This window comes from Tachypleus tridentatus, chromosome 8 (genome assembly GCF_004210375.1).
Source record: "Tachypleus tridentatus isolate NWPU-2018 chromosome 8, ASM421037v1, whole genome shotgun sequence".
Taxonomy (NCBI): domain Eukaryota; kingdom Metazoa; phylum Arthropoda; class Merostomata; order Xiphosura; family Limulidae; genus Tachypleus; species Tachypleus tridentatus.
In genome coordinates, this window is record NC_134832.1 from 131,634,086 (window position 1) to 131,647,604 (window position 13,519).

Sequence of the window (13,519 nt, forward strand, 5' to 3'; positions counted from 1 at the left end):
TGTTCTGGCTACTACAGATATCTAAACTCGATTTTCTAACGTTATAAATATACTGACTTACATCTGAGTTACTGGGAGAGGAGCAACAAACAACAGAGTCGCATGAAAAATTAAACAGATATTCGTATATTTACAAATATATAAATAATTTTAGTGATATTTTTACCTGCCAATTTTACTGTAGTGGCGTGTTGTGCGAGCCAATTTTCGCGATTTTAATGCATTGTTTTCCGACTGTTACATATTTCATTGAGAAGTACCTGAAGAAACTCTTAGAAATCGTATTACTACAACCAACCCTTGTTAGTTATCACCATTAGATTTCATCAAGGAACATAGGGCCGCAATCGCTTGCGGATTCTGCAACAGGTATTTAAGTGAGTAGGTTGTTAGCCCACTGCACCGAGCCGTCCATAATTTAGTAGTGTAAGACTAAAGGGAAGGCAGCTAGTCATCACCACCCACCGCCAACTCTTGGGCTACTCTTTTACCAACGAATAGTGGGATTGACCGTCACATTATAACGCCCCCACGGCTGAAAGGGCGAGCATGTTTGGCGCGACCGGGATGCGAACCATCGACCCTCGGATTACGAGTCGCACGCCTTAACACACTTGGCCACGCCGGGCCGACCCTTGTTAAGCTCAAGCAAATTATCTTAAATTATTTCATTGAACCTATTATCGGTGCAAATCTACCAGTAAGAAAGATTTTAAATAAGAGTAAGTAATTTTAACAATTAAAAAGTCCATAACCTAGGGCAAGCCTTGAAAGTAAACTAAATACTTAATGGAGTTTCATCACAGTTGGATTATTAAACACAATCAACCGAATAATTATTTACTTAGACGAAATTTGAAATACAATAAGAATTCTTTGATTATTACAAAGATTAGTGCCTCGAAAATTCCAGTTAGATAAAACTGACATTCTTGGTTTTCCTTTGGGCTGTTCACTGCCGTAGGTGAAATAACTCGTCCAAGCCGATCGGTAACACAGTGCCACGGACGAGTTAATTCGTTCACAATAATACCTAATTTCAACGCTAGATGTCAGCGCTATACATGCATTTGACCAACTTACAAATTATTTCACTTTCGATCCAAAATGGCATCACGAAAAAAGTTACAAAATGAAGAAGCATTAGAGCTGTATTGTAACAGCTGAAATACTTGGCAGTCAACAGTTTAAATCGTGTAATATTTTCTTCACCTTTAATTATTTCTATTCGCTATTATAGAAACTTTAATTTGCATCTAACTAGCTTACTAATTATTTTTATTCTCATCTATTTAAATTTATTTCATTCACATCTGGTTATGTTGGTGGTTTGTATTGTTTTGCTGAATTTCGAGCAAAGCCACTTGAGGAATTTCTGTTCAACCTGCCCTTAATTTTACCAGCGTATAGGGATTTGCCTTTACGTTATGACTCCTCGCAGCTAATAAGGTGAACATGTTTAGTGACAGGATTTGAGACCGCAATCACAAATTATGTGGAAAACTTAAGTTGTGTCTTTTTCAGACGCAAGGCTACAAAAGAAAAACTACCTGCGTCAAAATTATCCTAGTTTTGAGCTAACAAGCTACAGGAAAAGCAACCAGTCAACAGCCCCACAGTCAACTCTTGTCTGGCTGAATTGTGAGATTTAACTGTGACTCGCTTATGGACCTTACAACTCCATAATGTGGAATGTGTTTTTTAAGGCAACAGGACGTGAACCATGCAATCTCAGATTCAAATTAAGAAACATTAGGACCTGCCCAGCCCAGTTACGCAAGAAACTGTTATAGGAGAACTTATCTATTACTTTTCCCAAGGTAATTAACTACGAGTTTTGATCAATATAATTTTAACTATGGTTAACTATAAGCTTTGATCAATATAATTTTAACTATGGTTAATTATGAGTTTTGATCAATATAATTTTAACTATGGTTAATTATGAGTTTTGATCAATATAATTTTAAGTATGGTACCTTAAGAATAAATAATAACAAAAAGTAGTTTGGTTTACTAATTATCATCTCACATTCACTATCATAGATATTTTTTTCATAGAATTAGATATTTCGATGAACCAGATTTGGAATTTTGGCTAATGCAAAAAAAAAGCTTGTTATATTTTAATATCATATAATTACTTATACATAATCATTATTTTTTTGCTTAGACCAAGCAAGGTCAGGTGGTTAGGACGCTCAACTCGTAACCTAAGGGTTCCAGGTTCGAATCCCTGTCACGCCGAACACGCTTGCCCTTTTAGCCATGTGTAGTTATAATGTGCGGTCAATCTCACTATTCATTGGTAAAGGAGTAGCCCAAGAGTTGAAGGTGAGTGGTGGTGACTAGCTGCCTTCCCTTTAGTTTGACACTGTTAAATTAGAGACGGTTAGCGCCGATAGTCCTCGTGTAGCTTTGCGCGAAATTTAAAGTAAACAACTTCTTTGCTTAACGTTAAGTACAATGTTACACAATGGGCTATTTGTGCTCTGCCCACCATGGGTACTGAAAGCCGGATGCTAGCTCTGCCAGTGGGGGACTTTGGTTTCTCCTTTTATTTGGGTGTGCCGTCTAACTGGACCTTCTCAAGAACACTTCTGTACGTTTGTTAAAAAATTATATTTACAAAACCTTGATAGTATTCTTAAACCTGTTTAACGACAGACTATCCGCTTCAATAATAACCTCATGTAACAACGTGTTGAACAATTTTTGTTCGTTCCTTGATGCGATAATAACCTGTATTCGGCATCACATAAGCCCAATAGATGTGTGTGAAGATGATATAACTTGGTTCTAACTCATTGATCAAAGAGTTTGATTTACAGATGGTTCGCATGTATTGACAAAGGATTGAAGAGCAAATGCGATGTTGAAATTTACTCCTAAGTTGTTCTGTCAGACTGAGATGGAAGATTACGCTGACCTAGAAAAACAAACTGAAGCAGCACTTTCAAATCAATTTTGAATAATATACATAATCATAGCTGATTATTATACTATGATATTACAAACGATCTTACCACAAACGTAAAACTGCAGCGTTTTTAGGTGGATATAACAGCCAAAAAGGTTCAAATATGCTCTCAATGTCACGTACCCTTTTAAAAGAATCGAAAGAACACCCACATTATTACACCCCCTCTAGCGGTTTGCAATCTCGGAACTACAAAAGTTAAATGAAGCATCTGTGTTGTTGTTTTCCTCCTATCTTTACATTACTGTCAGTACTAAACAGGTTGTAAGTTCATCTAATAATGTTTCCAGTTTTACCCCAAGCCCCTTTTACCTACTCATATCGACGATAAATAATTTTCGGTTTGTTTTTAATTCTGCGCAAAGCTACACGAGACCTACCTGCGCCAGCCGTCCCTAATTTAGCAGTGAAAGACTAGAAGGAAGGGAGCTAGTTATCACCACCCGCCACCGATTTTTCTTTTAAAAAATGGGTGAATTATGGTACATTCTTATTACACTTCCCTTTACATGATTGTCTACAAGTGTTTTATTAATTTTTCTGTTACCAGCACGTGACGGACACAACTTCTTATAGTGACAGACATATCCCGTTTCATTTGCCATTGTTTAAATAATTGATAACTTTGAATTGTCAGTCAAATAAATTAATTGACACATCGGTATATCAGCCTACTTTTTAAATACAAGTAAAGTGTTTTACAAGCCTTATGATGTCCTGATAAATAAGTAATTTAGTGCATTATTTTATTTGTAATAATTCTATCGTCAAATGTTTTAATTTAATATTAATATTTGATTGCAAATAAAAAAAAAACCATATTGTTACTTGAAAACATGTGATATTAAATGAAGATCTGGTTTCATTACAAGATAATTTATCAATTGTTTTCTATATTCCAGTTTTTCCTCTCACTATACATTAAAAAATTCGAAATCATTATAATTTTTTGAGAGTGTGTGTGTTTTTCTCACAGCAAAGCCACATCGGGCTCCCTCCTGAGCCCACCGATGGGAATCGAACCACTGATTTTAGCGTTGTAAGTCTGTAGACCTACCGCTGTACTAGCGGAGGGCTTTTTTTTAAGAAAAAGTCAAAACATTTTGTCTGAATCCTGATAAAAGTCATGGGCTTAAAAATTTCTAATTTTCAGCTGAAACTGAACTTGAAGATTATGCATTTATATACAAATTATAATATGTATATATATATATAGTTACATGTTTATTGGTGAATTCTTGCACGTTGTTTTTTTTAACCAATCGTATAAATTTCGAAATAAGGTCATGTCATTAAACCTATAAACTACTTTGCTAATGATTCAAGTACACTTTTGTGTGTGAAATATTAAAAGACCCGGCATGGCCAAGCGTGTTAAGGCGTTCGACTCGTAATCCGAGGGTCACGGATTCGAATACCGGTCGCACCAAACATGCTCGCCCTTTCAGTCGTGGGGGCGTTATAATGTGACGGTCATTCCCACTATTCGTTGGTAAAAGAGTAGCCCACTAGTTGACGGTGGGTGGTGATGACTAGCTGCCTTCCCTCTAGTCTTAGACTGCTAAATTAGGAACGGCTAGCGCAGATAGCCCACGAATAGCTTTGCGTGAAATTCAAAACAAACAAACAAAATATTAGACTAAGAAATGTTAAACAAGTGGATACAGTACGTATATAAAAATATCACAGTATGCTTATGAAATATCAGTCACTTATATAAAACAGCTACTGTATTTACAGAACCCAAAAAAACATTTTTTTCCATATCGAAGTGATGCTTGACAAAATAAAATCATGATATTTGGACGCTGAGATAAATAAGTTGGGGCTCAGCATGGCCAAGTCGTTAAATCACTCGAATCGTAATCTGAGGGTCGCGGGTTCGAATTCCCATCACGCCAAACATGCTCTCCTTTCAGCCTTAGGGGCGTTATAATGTAATAATCAACCCCACTATTTGTTTAAATATATTTTCCCTTAGTTTTTTGACATGTTGAGATTCAAACATAAACTGAAACTTTTTAAAGTATATGAATATATATTTCTCTTACAAAACGTAGATTTCATTTTTGAACATATAAAAGTCACACAAATCTCTTCGGATGTAAATATTACAAGTTATTGTGGTTTGGTATTTATGCTCTACCCTAACCCATCACAGCATTTATGTCGCCCTCTAGTGACTTCGTTTGTGCATGGACAGAAAGGATTTATTTTAGATCACAACAACAAAAGAAATGAAGGTTTTCAGCTGTCTGGACAAAATACCCAACATATAATATAAACCATAGTGTTTCATCGTCTTTTCGTGATTACTTTAGTAATTAACACCCTAATACATGTTTTTTTTTCCCCAATCTTCCAAAATCAAATTAGAATTCGGATAAAAACAATGCACATCTGAAGGTTCACATCGCTAAAACCCGAGTTTCGATACTCGTGATGGGCAAAGCACAAATTGCCCCTTCTGTAGCTTAGTGCTTTCAACCCAAATGTCATATCATTTAAAGTGCCTAAAGTAATTGCGTGGATAAATGTATAACATCAGGAACCAAGGTCAGTCCAGATGTTGCACATTGGTGAACTCATTACAACTTGTTCTCATGCGCCAGGTGGCATACCTAAACCCTGGTATGTTACGTTTAACAGCCATCTGCATAATACAAGAACAAGTATAATGATTGCGAAAAGAAAGACTAGAGAATGATTAACATGTAATTCATTTGTTTCTTACGCAGCCTTTGTTTATTATTTTATTGAACGCGACATGAAAAACATGGATTTTTTTACTGCTTTGCATTTAACTTTCAAAATACCTGCGGTAAATATTAGCATACAAACTTTGTCTCCTGATTAAGTTCCACACTCGTTTTGGTTTTTTACAACTACTTGAAAAATGCTAACATTTAAAACAAACAGTCACCACAAAGTCAATAGTTATCATTTTACACTCAAGGGTAAACGATATTAGTTTTAGTAAAAATGTCCTCATTAGGTTAAAATGATATAAATAAACTTTGAGAAAAGCCAACGAATGCACTTTATTTATAGCAACATAAATGTAGTGAAACAAGAATCTGTGAAAAGGAATTATTGTTCATTCCTATTGATGGAATAATTCCCAAATTGTACCATTGTATTGAAAGAAGTGGGAGTAAGAAGCTGCACTGTAAATATGCAACTGTTTCAACAGAGTAGAGTTAAGAAACCTTTGTTTTCTGAAACTCATGTTGTTAATAATCCATGGAACATCTTTGTGACACCAACACACACACGTACATAATAAAGAACTGACTAGCTGCGTTATAGAATATTTAGTTCTATACAAAACAAGGTTCTACACAGTACAGTTTGCTCAAATAAGTGACGAATTATCAAAGACAAGATTTCAATGACATTAGTGATTGTAATTTGATATAGGACCTAAAGTAAATTTAAATGGTTGACTGACTCCCTATAGAAAGTACTGGTATAACCCTATAGAGTCGAAAAGTTCAATCTGCGATTCTAACGATCTCTAAAAATGTTAACGTCTTGGAATATGAAGGGTAAAACAAAAACAAATTTGAAAATTCTTGCACACCGAAAGAACAGGCTTTCTTTCTATTATGTGTTCAAGCTGTCTGCTTGCGTGACAATGACTTGTAAAACACGTTTAATGGCTTTACAATGAGAAAGGCAACTTGGCGTCAAAGCTTGAAGCTCTCAAGTCTAAAGCAATGGTTTATATTGTGTCCTTTTCAACGCAGATAAAACATTAGAAAACAATATATATAAATGGAATTTTAGTTTGGACATTTACAACTTTCGTGATCAAACTCGCATCATCGAGCAGCAGAATATTTCATCTGATAGTTTTTATGTTTAGACTAAATCTATTCGAATAACCATAATGTAACGATGACGTCACATTTTAAAGTCCCTGATGGAAACGGTTATTAATATTCACGTAATGATCTTACTGGGCATTTTAGACTGATGTTGCATTGGAAATGTATGTAAAATATGGTGATACTAGTATTTCGTTTTTCAATAAATAGAGTTTTATCTGTTTTCACAACTATAACTTAAATCGATCTTTTAAGAATTTTATCAACAATAAAAAATATAAAACATGTTTTAAAGGAAAGTACTTGAACTTTAGAGATATTTCAGCCTGATGTTCTCTTACCGTATGAACTATAACGATGCATTTGACAGAAATCCTTTTTTTACTCAATCTTTAAAAGTTACCCATCAGGTGAAGTGCACTTCTAAAGGAGTAAAAATGATACCCACACTATTACGCCAGTTCCAGCAGTTTCTAATGTCGTAAAAACAGAATTATGAGATCTTTTAGATCTTATGATCTATATCTAAATTTGTTACAAGCTGTGACAGTTTCTGTCAAAGTTAGATCAACACATTTGTTACCAGCTGTAAAAGGTTCTGTCAAAGTAAAGTCAACACCACTTCTTGTCTCCAGAGAAGGAAGAAAAACTTGAGTTATGAGCACACTGCAAGACTATTTGAAAAAAAATAAAATAAACTTGACCAAGGGGATTACGTTTCATAGTCAGCGTATCGTCCAAGCAGATAATCAACTTTCACTTGATCTGAAACACCTGTTGGCCTCATACCACGCTTTCCTTAGCATGCATATCCGAAAGCTATGATTTTTCATGCTATGAATTTAATACATAAAGCCAATTAGCTTTTAAACAAAGATTAGATACCTTTCATGACTCTAACTAGCCATTATTTACCACAAAAAAGCAAATCTAGTGGACCTGGCCTGAGACATATGGAGAAGACAAATGTATTATAACAATGAATAAATTACATAAAATTACTTGAAAACTGACTGAACGGAAACAGATGGTCCGATGACTAGTACATCCTGATATTATCACTTCTGGTGGAAGTGATACTATTACGAAAACTTGCAACTCGCCAAAACAAAGTATACACGTCAAGTGGTACTTCATCTGCTCTAATTCATCCGATATATACGTAAACGTAAACAGGTATTGGTACTTGACGTGTATACTTTGTTTTGGCGAGTTGCAAGTTTTCGTAATAGTATCACTTCTTGAGATTAACTGACCAATGCATTGCCCACAGACATGGAAGAAAGAATATACAATATGCTCAATTATAAAATTATGAAGATTGGTCAGTTAATCTCAAGAGTGTTGTTATTTAAATCTCACAAATTATATCAGGTGGCTTTCTAGTCTCAAGAAAGATACAGTCCTGCTGATTGGTAGAAACCCTTCAACCCATGAATACTTTATTAAAGGTTAATACTTTTCCCAGAAAGTCTATGCTTTTAGTACCACGGCCTTGGATCAATTTCATGAAAAGATGAACGAGAAAACTAAACAGGAGGACAATTGGTCAATTTGACTGAAACCCCCACTGCACTCCCCTGGTGGATAATTGATTGTCCAGAAGCGGTTAGAAGCATTTAAGAGTTTGGAGTCAACTTCACAACTACGAATCAGAAAACAGATACCTTCATGAATCAATTTATAAAGATAAAAAAGACTGACATGAACGCAATTGTCTTCTGTGTACAATAAATCCATTTACTGAGAAACTGGAGATGTAATGAAATAATAAAAACTTTATTAAGTTTGAGCTTTCATCCTAATTACAGCCCTTCGTCAAAAGCATAAATCCATTTAAGCTTCTGAAGAAGTGATATAATTAGCCTGAATACTTAAATCTAATAAAGGTTCATTTATTTTGTCATCGCTATTTTATTTGGGTTATTTCATTCAAACGTTATTTACTTTGTTTAATTTTTAATTTGATAATGCTAACACAAAGTAGGCCATGAAAACAAACTTCGTCATAACTATCCACACTGTTAAAGAACGTATTGAGGAAAGACTGGTCGTGTGATAAAGTACCATTAGAGACATCTTTCACAAAAACGAAATGCTCGTCACAGAAGAAGCAGCCAAGAATATCATGCCCAATCATCTTCTGCTGGATAAATTTATTGTTGTTAGTAGGTAGACGAAATGAAACCTTCTGTCCGAACTTGAAACTTTGATCCTTTGATGTTATTATAGAAGCTTTTCTGAATGGCTTGGGGTTTGGCTTCATCTGTAAAACTGTTTTGATATGGTCGGTTTAATATTCCTTTCCGATTACCAGTTTTTCAATTTATTTCCATTTTGTATTGTGCTTGACTTTATCTCGGGCACTGCCCTGAAGTTTCTGGATTGAAGGGCCTTTCTTCTATACTTCCTTCAATTTCTGCAAACCTACATTCGGGATGTCGTCTTTTGACACTTGAAGAGGCTTAATGTCTTGCGTGCTCTTCTTTTATTTGAGCTCTAGTGGTGACAGTAGATGCTTCATCAATCTTCTTTCTGACTAGTTTTTCCAAATTTCTAATATTTGGTATGTTTTCTGTCACAAAGTCATGTATTGATTTCTTAATGCACGTGGTTTCAAGGTCTTCTACATAATTAAGTACTCACCTTTATTTTTATTATGGGAAATATTTTTCAGTGTTCCATAAATTAGTACACACAGGGATATCTTGCCTACCATCTGATCTTCAGAAACTAGATGGTTCTCACCACTGCATTAGTACACCCAGTGTCTCTTTACTTTCTTGTCTACAAAACATTATTCACATGTTAGCATATTATGGTTCCTTAGCACCTCTTGAGATTGGTCGCATGCTTCCATCACTAATGTTGATTCATTTGCTAACTTGATACAGCCATTAGTCGTGCACCGATCAATAATGCTCTATTGTATTGAATTTAATGAGCTGTCTTGATTCTCTATCTTCTGGCAGCTGAATCCATAGTGTCAGTCACTCTTTCTTGGTACGAGACCAAATACGCTGAAGATGGTTTTAAGACAATTATAAAATACCTGGCTCCATTTCGAACTACTTTCTCAGAAGAGGCTGCGTCTAGCAAATCATTGGTAAAATGTGGTTGCGAAACAATCTAAATACCACCATAAAAATGGCGTATTGCTTCACTTGCATGTACTGGTTTGATCTCTGGATACAAGTGGGATCATACTATAAAGGTTTCGAGATTGAAGATGGTGAGTAACATTGTGTCTCCCGCTGGTACAGCGGTAAGTCTACAGATTTACAACATTAAAATCAGGGATTCGATTCCCCTCGGTGGACTCCGCAGAGAGCTTAATGTGGCTTTGCTATAAGAAAATACACACAAATATTGTGTATTATAACATCTAATTTTGATTGTTTTGTCATATATAATCATAACATTTTTATGTTACGAATTATTCTGCCAATAGATGAATATTACCATAGACTTGCGTTAATGTCTGGTATTTCATCACGTTACTTTCCAACATTGATGTCAATGTCAAGTGTTCTTTCTTATTACCAAACATTGATCATAGTGTCCTCTACATAAACAATTTTCTCAACCCAAACAAGCCGTTTTTCCTTTTTATTTTTCTACAAGTGGGTTTTTTCGTCATCACTGATTAGTGTCTGGTATTCTATCACGTTTTATTCCAGTACAATGCTGGACATTTTTATGAAATTCTTTTTTCCATAGAGGTGACTGACGCCATGTTTTTTCCGTAGATATTTGAATAAAAGTCTCTTACTGCAGTTTCTGAATCCTTCCCAGAATAATTTTGTTTAAACTTTAGGCTTAGCCCTTGTCTTCATGGACTATCGTTTTTAGTTTAGAGATTGTCATATATGTTTGTAAAATGATACTTATGTATGGATTATTGAAAAACGAAAACTCGTTTTAACCGAATTATAATCATTATAACCAACAATATATGACTTAAACATTTCATGTTGATGCTCTCTACAGAGTTTTTCTATTGGAGTGTATCTGAACCAAAAAAGTAGAAAATCCGGGCAGAGGGTTATAGGATTGATTTAAACATTTAGGACCCCAAAACGATTATAAAAAACAAATTTTGATTTTATAATGCTAATTATTTAAAAATACCGAAAATAATCCTTTGTTCATGGAATAGAATACAAAAACTCACCGTCTCTTTAGATAAAGTGGCATCAAACTTCGCCTTTGCCAACCACCACCACTTCACCCTATTCAAAATTGGCATAAAATCAAATACAAGAAATGAGTTCCCTGCTGGTGCAGCTGTGAATTTACGGATTTACGACGCTAAAATAAGAGGTCCGATTCTCCTCGGTGGACACAACAGATAGCCAAATGTGGCTTTGCTATGCAAATCATACAAGATATGAAAAAAAGCTTACTGTCTTCTCGCTCAACCAGCTAAACTTTAACCTAATTTGGAATACTTAAAATACAAGATCAAAAGTAACTGATCTAAATTTACGTGAACATTTTGGAGCGTACCACAGCATTTTTACTATTCATATATAGAAAATAACTATATTACTACCATACTTTAAAATTAACAGTAATTTTAGCCCTTATTTGTATAAAATCACGTGAAGCTATGAATTATATAGGAAGGTTTCAACTATCTCTTTGAGCACCATCCGCATCCGTTAGTGGAGCTATCACAAACTATACGTACTTTCTGATCTTATATATACGTATGCGTAGTTACATAATATGTACTAGTTTAGCACAAGTTTAAAGATACAAGGTTTAGGAAAGATTGCGAGTTTTGGTTTATAGTGTTTTATCGATAGCTAAGACTCTAAACATTTCTCTTTCTAGATCTTATTTACAAGCACGACTTATTCAGAGGCTGACAATAATAAAACATTAATAGATCAGCAATATTTAAACATTCTAACATTTATCACAAATGTGACAGATATTTTTGTTCGTACATTCAGTAAATGTTTTGCATATGTATTAATATACTAAGTCAAAGTTTCCAGAAACAAAAACCTTTGCAAAATTGTAAAATTAGATGTTATCTACGTGACTGCAAGAAAGCCTATTGGTAAATGATCAACAACAACAAAAATATTCGGTTTCTTATAACTCACAGCATAAATTTAGAACTAAATTATATTGTGTGTGTGTGTATGTGTGTTGCCAGTACGTGCAGCTATAATAACGCTACGCAGGAGATACGGTAGCACGTCTCGTGCATTCACGAGCTAACACGCCTTCTTGCCCACACACCAAAAGCTTCATGGAGATATTATGTCTCTCTTTACAAATGTGGTTATTGCATGTTGCTTGGAGAAAAGTTGGGTTTAATAAATGACTCCGAGAGAGGGTTTTGCGTGACAAACGATATTTCAGGACTTGATAGAGCAGGAACAAACGAACTACAACTGACAGATATATTCAAGAAACATGGAAAAGTGGCGTCTTTCGCGCTAGATCCATACATTCGTTTTGTTATGAATCAGATTAAGGCAAGAGAGTTATTTATCTATAAAAAGTTAGTTTATCTTCATCGTATTAATAATCTTGTAATTCCGTACAACTGATTGTGTTACAAATTATTATATGATTCCGTACAACTGATTGTGTTACAAATTATTATATGATTCTGCACAACAAGCTGTGTTACAAATTATTATATGATTCCGCATAACTGACTGTGTTACAAATTATTATATGATTCTGTACAACAAGCTGTGTTACAAATTATTATATGATTCAGTATAACTGACTGTGTTACAAATTATTATATGATTCCGTACAACTGACTGTGTTACAAATTATTATATGATTCCATACAATTGAGTATGTTACAAATTATTTTGTGATTCTGTATTATTGAATGTGTTACATACTAGAAAAATAAACACCGTAAGTCTAATGACTCATAATACTAAAAATCAGGTTTCAATATCTACTGTAAACACAGCACAGATAACCAATTATCTAGCTTTATGTTTAACAACAAACAAAGCTTTCTGTTTGTGGGGAGTTTATTATAAATCTAAGTTTCATTTGAGTATGTGGGTGTTGATTCTAAATTTAAATTGAGTAGCTTTCTGGTTATAGTTATAAATCCACCCAACAACTTGTTGTTGAGGTAAACCACAGCCCCCTGCTAGTACAGCGGTAAGTCTACGGATTTAAAACGTTAAAATCAGGGGTTCGATTACTCTAGCTGGGATCATCACATAGCCAGTGTGGCTTTGCTATAAGAAAAGCACATATAGATAAACCCCAAAAATCAAATTCATTTCAAAACATGGTTTTATGTCTCATCCAGTTATATGACTGATCGCAAAAAAAGTGGGCGGTGTTTATTGAACTATACGCAAAGCTACGCGAGAGACATCTCGACTAACTGTCCTTAATTTTGATGCGATATGCTGATACTAGTCGATGACACCCACTGCCAGTTGCCCTCCAGTGGCAAGTTGATCAAAATTTAAGTTGACTGAAATTTGCCCTCTAGTGGAACAACAGTACGTCAGCGTACTCACCGCTAGAAACCGGGTTTCGATACCCGTGGTGGACAGAACACAGATTTTGTAGCTTTGTGCTTAATTCCAAACAATCAATAAACCATTGCCAGTTCTCGAGCTACTCTTACTACACTTGTCGGATCAAACAATAGTACTTGCTGTCACTCTTATAATGCACTCTTGGTCCCAAAGTCTAGAGTGTG

General features: G+C 34.9%; 1 long non-coding RNA gene across 1 annotated transcript in view; it reads left to right on the plus strand.

The window, feature by feature from the left end:
* LOC143223506 (uncharacterized) overlaps nt 1–3,768 on the plus strand; it is a 51,559-nt gene extending 47,791 nt beyond the window's left edge. Inside the window, exons 3-4 of the long non-coding RNA XR_013012941.1 lie at nt 1,525–1,820; nt 2,174–3,768. This is a non-coding gene — a long non-coding RNA (uncharacterized LOC143223506). The remainder of the gene's footprint in view (nt 1–1,524; nt 1,821–2,173) is intronic.
* The last annotated feature ends 9,751 nt before the right edge of the window (nt 3,769–13,519 follow it).